Raw genomic sequence first — 6,006 nt, 5'->3', positions numbered from 1 at the left:
TTTTTTTTAAAAAATCCTCACCAAGGATATGTTTTTATTGATTTTAGAAAGAGGAGAAGGGGGAGACAGAGAGAGAAACATTGATGTAAGAGAGAAGCATTGATCAGTTGCCTACCATACATGCCCTGACCGGGAGTTGAATCTACAACCTTTTGATGTAGGGGGAGACACTGCAACCAACTGAGCCACCCGGCCAGGGCAAGGCATTTCTGATTTTAGAAAATGCTCATCTTTCCTCTTTTCCCTGCTTCAATTCCCCATCTCCAGTTACCAGGTTACTCATCTTCTTTTGAAGGCTCTTTATTTTTTGCTTTTACAGAGTTCAAAAAGCAAGATGATATTAAAAAGTATGCATTGAGAAGCCTCATTCCCTCCTTCATGCTGATTCTTCTCTCCCTAGGGCATAGTGATAATCGTTATTAGATTCTTATATATTCTCATTTATTTTTCTGAGCACTCTTATACAGATAACAACACATAAAGATATACATTCTTATACCCCTTCTATCTCTTATACAAAAGACAGCATACTATGTTCACTCTTTGACATCCTGCTTTTACATTTCACACAAACAGTACTTTATTGAGGTATAGGAAGGAAGGCAGCCGTCCGTCTCGAGAGACGATGGTGTAGCTTCTTAAGAGTCTATCTGCACCGCCGAGAATGGCTGTGCAGTCCGACTCGGGAGTGACACGGTATCTGTCTCCTCCCGTGTTGAATCAACATCTTGCGATGACGCTGGAGTGTCCTCTCCAGTGGAGCTGAAGCTACAGAGCCTGGGCAGGTATAACATATTGGCAAAACATAGAAAACCTAAATTTACAGGCTAATGAATTTTTTCCTTTATAAAATTTATTTTTTCTTGTGTGAATTCTAAATGCAGCTTTATTGAGATACAATCAACATACTATAATAAACTGCATATATATGTAGCATAAATATAATGCAGTTTATTATATACATTTATAGAATTGTATATGTATAGTATATACATCACCCTCAGAAGTTCCCTCTTGCTTCTGTTATTTTCCTATGAGCTACTGAGACAAAACAGATTGATCAGTTGGGCTGAAGACATTTAACATTAAGCTCATTTACACTCTTTTGTGGTTACTTCTTCAAAGAGCCTCTCGTTTCCTAAGAGCCAAAAGGTAGATAACAAAACTTAAGGCTTAACTACGACTAAGTCTTATTAACCACCTAAACTTCTTACAATTGAACATTTGACCCCAAGGGACTTTGATAAGGTTCATTTGAAGGTAGTTGCAATAGAAAGCTTACTTTGTCACTCTGTAAAACTTCTTGTGTCAGAGCTTCTGGTCCTGGGCAGTTTTATTCAAAGAACCAAGGATTCTTGGAAAAAAGAAACAGAACTTCTATGGAATTTCAGGATTTCTTTTGGTTATAAGCCATAATTCTAGGAGAAATGAACACTTGTTAAGTACCTTCTATTAACTATGGGCTTTTTACATAAAATAAGTAACTTAATCCTCACAAGTAACCTGCGACAAAAATAGGATTATCTCCATTTTCACGGAAGAGGGAACAGGATCTGAGAATCTAAGCAACTTGCCCAGATGACACAGTAAGTGGCATGAGCTGTCATTGGAACCCAGAGCTCCATTATTTTAGAGCCCATCCTTTTTACAGCATGGCTCTATGCTCTGTTCCTGACCCCTAGACAAAAATATGTATCTGGATGTGCTTTATGTTCCATTTTCAATACTTCCAAAGGCCTTAGAAAAGAAATGCAACAGTCTATAACAGAGCATGGAGGCATAGTGGTCATAAAATACATGGGTAAGTTTGCCCTGGCTGGTGTGGCTCAGTTCACTGGAGCATCATTCCATGAACCAAAGGGTCATGGATTCGACTCCCGGTCAAGGAACATACCCAGGTTGCGGGTTTGATCCCCAGTAAAGGCGCATATGAGAAGGCAACCGATCAACGTTTCTCCCTCACAATGATGTTTCTTTCTCTCTCTTCCTTTCTCTCTTTAAAAGCAATGGGAAAAAAATGTCCTTGGGTGAGGATAAAAAACAAAACAAAATGTGGGTAAGTAAATTTTGCTATTAATATAAATTAACAAGAACTGAGAAGTTATTGTGGCCTAAGAACTGTGCTCTGCCCTTAGGTTGAGATGTGGCATCTACTGGCAAAGACTGCAACATGTTGATTGAGAGGGAGGCAGGAAGTGGGGAATGGTGTACAGTGACTGAGATCACTGTGGATCTGAAAAGGGCCTCACCAGAGGGAGCAGAAGTGGAGCATTTGAAGTTGAATGTGTAGTTGGGGATCTGACTATCCAGAGCTTTAAAAAGCAGACAGTGAAGTTCTGATGAGTTTGCTCAAGTTTACAGAGGGCTAATCTGAGCCAGGACTAAGTATCAGGCATTCTGGCTAGTTATACATCCTACCAGCCTCTGCATTCTCCAAAAGCTGACATCTTCATATTCCAAGAGCCAACCTCTCTTTCTGCAAGAGAAGAGAATGAGGACCAGGACATCAGTCAGAGTGCCACAAGACACTGATGACACACTCAAAGGGGTGATGGAAGAGAGTTTCATGGAGGGTCTGTTTACAGAAGTGGAACAGGTTTAGAGAAAATCAAAAAGGGGTGATGGTGAAGCATCAGGACCAGCAAATGCGGGAAGCCATTGCCACCCAAGTGTGGGCGTCAAGGGGACAGAAAAGGGTACTGGAACCATTGTGAGCAGTAGTTGAAGGAGGTGTGCTGAGCTTTAGGGGGAGTGAACCACTGCCAAGTGCAGGGACTAAATACCCCTTCCTCACTCTCGCCGAATCCTCTGATCAGTTCCTGGTTCCTCCTATTGGTCCAAACCAACAGGAAGCTGAAGATCCCCGGAGCCACGTGGGTACAGTCTTTAAGGTCCACATCCTGGGGTACAGTGCAGAGCAGAAAAGGACAGAGGGTGGGTTTGGAGGACAGCTGGGGAATATCTAGTGCAGAACCTGGGCTGGGGATCTGGAAGGCATTTCTGGGCAGAGCATCAAAGGAGCTACTCCAGGTGCCCTAGAATCACAGAGGTTTTAACTCAGCCCCTTTCGCAATCTGACAGCTTGCTCCAGTTCTTAACAGCAACTCTATAAACCCAGGACCTTATTCTTATTGTAGACATCATTTCCTGCAGAACCCAGATACAAGTGCCAGCTGTTCAGCTGAAGCCCTTGCTGAAGAGGTGGTAATGGGCCTATTCTTGGTGATCACATTGTGATGGGTTAGTGACTTGAAGTTCAAGGTAATGTGTGCCCAGATAACTCTGAATGACAGTGTTGTTCATTGGTTTGAAAGAGGTCCTCCTCATTAACTCATTATCTCTCTGGAGAGGCAGTTGCATTTTGGCTCCAGCTTTTAAATAATAGTGGCTCTATTTCCGACTTGCTTGGAAACTATTATTAACTATTATTCCAAACTATACACTTGCGTATTTGACAACCCGGAAACCAAATTTAGCCGTGCAAATTATAGACAACTACTCTCATATAATGTCACTGTGATGACCCAATTTTTAAGAAATGGAAGATTAACAAAGGCAGTTTTAAATGCTTAAAACAATATTTTATGTAAGGAACCATTTTCCTCCAAAGATGCATAGATCTCTAAAATGTTCCAGAACTGTCTGGAAGATAACTAATGTTTCTTTCAGAGGAAGGGGAAGTTGCAGAACATCAAATGTATGCAGAAACCTTTCAAAGCTGGATGTGCTATCAACTTACTAAGGAATTATGTTGTAACTAAGGGAAACGAAAGAGGTAATTTAAATGATTTAAACACCACCCTTTTCTATCCTTCTTCAAGCCCCCCAAGACAATGCTTATAATGTTAGGCTGACCTTTAACATATATGATTGTAATGATAGACAAGACAGTCTCTGCTTCGGAATATATCTAAAACCATTTCTTAATGATTCATGCCAAGGCCTGTGCACCTGCTTTTGAAGAGGGGACATCTAACCTTTGAAAATCATTCCACAGGGCTGAATCATCGAAGTATATTATAGCTTTATTTATTTTTTATTTTTTTTTGCAGACAAGAGAAACTAAGAACAATTTGGATAATGGAGAAATCTGTTAATCTAGCTGGATCTGAATGTCATTTATTTGGACCTCACTGTGTAATTTTAGGCAAGTTACTTAACCTCTCTGACTTTCAGTCTTATCTTTAAAATAAAGATAAAATTACTATCCTGCTTCCTTATTGTAAATGGTAAATGGGTTTTTGTGTGAACACAGTGTTCAATACATGAGCATTAAGGTATTTTTTTCCTAAGGTACCTGTTACGTGGAAGAGAGCGTGAGAAACTTATCACAGTAATTCATGAGCCTTCTCAGAGTTCAGGCTCTTCCTGAGAATGTTATGTTGGCAAAGGATGTAGGAGAGAAAGAGAACATTGTCATATATATACAGAATCTGAGAAAATATAATGGTTTCTGACAAACCAATCTAGTATATGCCAGTTGGGGGGTGCTAATGAGTTTTCAGACTCATCTGTTAGGAAACCACAGCCACATTGCTTTGCCTTGGGGTTGCCTGACCAGGTAGCTCAGGGACCATGATAATTGAGACAGTGATGGCAATAGTACCTACTCTTCCTGTAAAATGATTAGTGTTAGGGCCAGAGACTCCATGTTGCCTGCCCCGTGACCTGCCACCTGCATCAGGCCTTGCAGAACAGGCGATGGCCAGTGGTCACTGTGTTCTCGGGAACTGTGGCCTGCAGTCACACAGGACCTGGGCCACCACCTGAGCTGAAACAAAGAGGGTCTGCGTCACCGCTCCGCACCTGATTACAAGTTTCCCCATTAACAGAGCCAATAAGACCTAGCCTGTATCCTGCTGATCACTAATTACACCCCCATTGCCCCCTCCCCTCTCCTTTAATCATCTACCGCAAGTCTCCTGGCGGCCCTCCCCAATCAGGGGACATTGTTCTTTCGGGAACACCTATACCTGGGACTTTGGAGCCAACCAGCAGGGTGACCCATCCCCCTGAGGGTTTGCTCCAAGCCCTTAAAAATCCCTCTGTCCCTTCCCCTGGCGCTGCAGTTCATTCAGACTGAGCTGTCTGCTTGGACATCCCTCAGTCAAGGCTTTGAACTGGTCCACCCGACTCCTCCCTCCTTCCAGGCATAAACCTAACAATTAGTATGATTAGCTGGCTGCTCCTGCATGGAATTAATACCTCTAGACATGGAAAGATTGTTGATATGAAATTGTGACTTTGCTGTCATGGTGATGTTTCAAGATTTATATAGCTTCAAACAGTTCCAATATAACAGAAGCTCTATGAAGCCCTGGTCTTTGTTTCTGTAGACTTCAACCCCGCTTGTCCTACTCCAGAGATCTGCTGAACTTAAACCTTGGTGAAGAAGAGTAATCTGTTCTTTATACTTTTTCTGACTTTTTACAACTCTTACATAACAGATAATCATCATTTTGTAATTGATACAATTTACAGTCATAAACATGTTTACTTTTTACAATTCTTGCAAATAAAAAATATTTTTAAAAATGGAAGTGTATTTTAATACTTTTATGTGCCTTATAACCACTGAATCTAAGTAGCTCATAAAACAGAAGGAAGGAGGAGGAGAGTTAGAAGAAATTTGGGCAGTCTGCTGCACTGTGTCCCTTCTCAGGGTGATCAGCAGTAAATTGCACAGGCAGGTCCTGAGCGGGACATGAGTCTTAGCTCTCTTTATTATTACTCCTCCCAGAATCATTCCCTAGAATATCCTCATGGGTGGCAATTTGGATCCTGTTTTATTGTGCTTATTTATTTTAAGGTACTTTTTATACTTTTCAAAGTTATACATTACCTAGTTAAAAATCAAATTGTATTTAAAAGGTAATAATGCAGAACAGCACTTGCCACCTCCACAGCCAATCCGTGACCTTGCTGCCCAGAGGCAGTCGCTTCTAATCTAGTCTTCCAGCTGATGATTTGGGTTTTGACTCATGGGCTCTATATAATATACATTTG

At 41.2% G+C, this 6,006-nt stretch overlaps 1 long non-coding RNA gene across 1 annotated transcript; it reads left to right on the top strand.

The window, feature by feature from the left end:
- Nucleotides 1-3,158: 3,158 nt before the first annotated feature.
- LOC149996519 (uncharacterized) lies at nt 3,159-4,153 on the top strand. Its single transcript, XR_016507396.1, has 3 exons — nt 3,159-3,261; nt 3,670-3,775; nt 4,053-4,153. It is a non-coding gene; the product is annotated as an uncharacterized LOC149996519 (long non-coding RNA).
- Nucleotides 4,154-6,006: the final 1,853 nt, after the last annotated feature.

This window comes from Furipterus horrens, unplaced genomic scaffold, assembly GCF_987537825.1.
Source record: "Furipterus horrens unplaced genomic scaffold, mFurHor1.1.pri manual_scaffold_12, whole genome shotgun sequence".
Taxonomy (NCBI): Eukaryota; Metazoa; Chordata; class Mammalia; order Chiroptera; family Furipteridae; genus Furipterus; species Furipterus horrens.
This window is presented reverse-complemented; position numbering and strand designations above follow the sequence as displayed.